The following is a 305-nucleotide window of genomic DNA, read 5'->3' as shown; positions in this document are numbered from 1 at the left end:
GCATGGTGGCACATGCCTGTAGTCCCAGCTACTCGGTAGGCTGAGGCAGAAGGATCGCTTGAGCCCAGCAGTTTGAGGTTGCTGTAAGCTAGGCTGACAGCACGGCACTCTAGCCTGGGCAACAGAGCAAAACTCTGTCTCAAAAAAAAAAAAAAAAACATAGATGGAAACCAATGCCATGAGAGTGCATGAAATAATTTAGGCAGGAGGATAATGTAAGAAAAAAAATCACACTATAAAACAGCCACAAAGAACTCGAATATTTACAGGTAAGAACAAAGAGAAGCTGGCGAACAGGGACGAGA

The sequence above is a fragment of the Propithecus coquereli genome, unplaced genomic scaffold, assembly GCF_000956105.1.
Source record: "Propithecus coquereli isolate 6110/MARCELLA unplaced genomic scaffold, Pcoq_1.0 Scaffold24, whole genome shotgun sequence".
In the NCBI taxonomy this organism is placed as follows: Eukaryota; Metazoa; Chordata; class Mammalia; order Primates; family Indriidae; genus Propithecus; species Propithecus coquereli.
The sequence above is the reverse complement of the archived record's forward strand: the minus strand, read 5'-3'. Positions refer to the sequence as shown.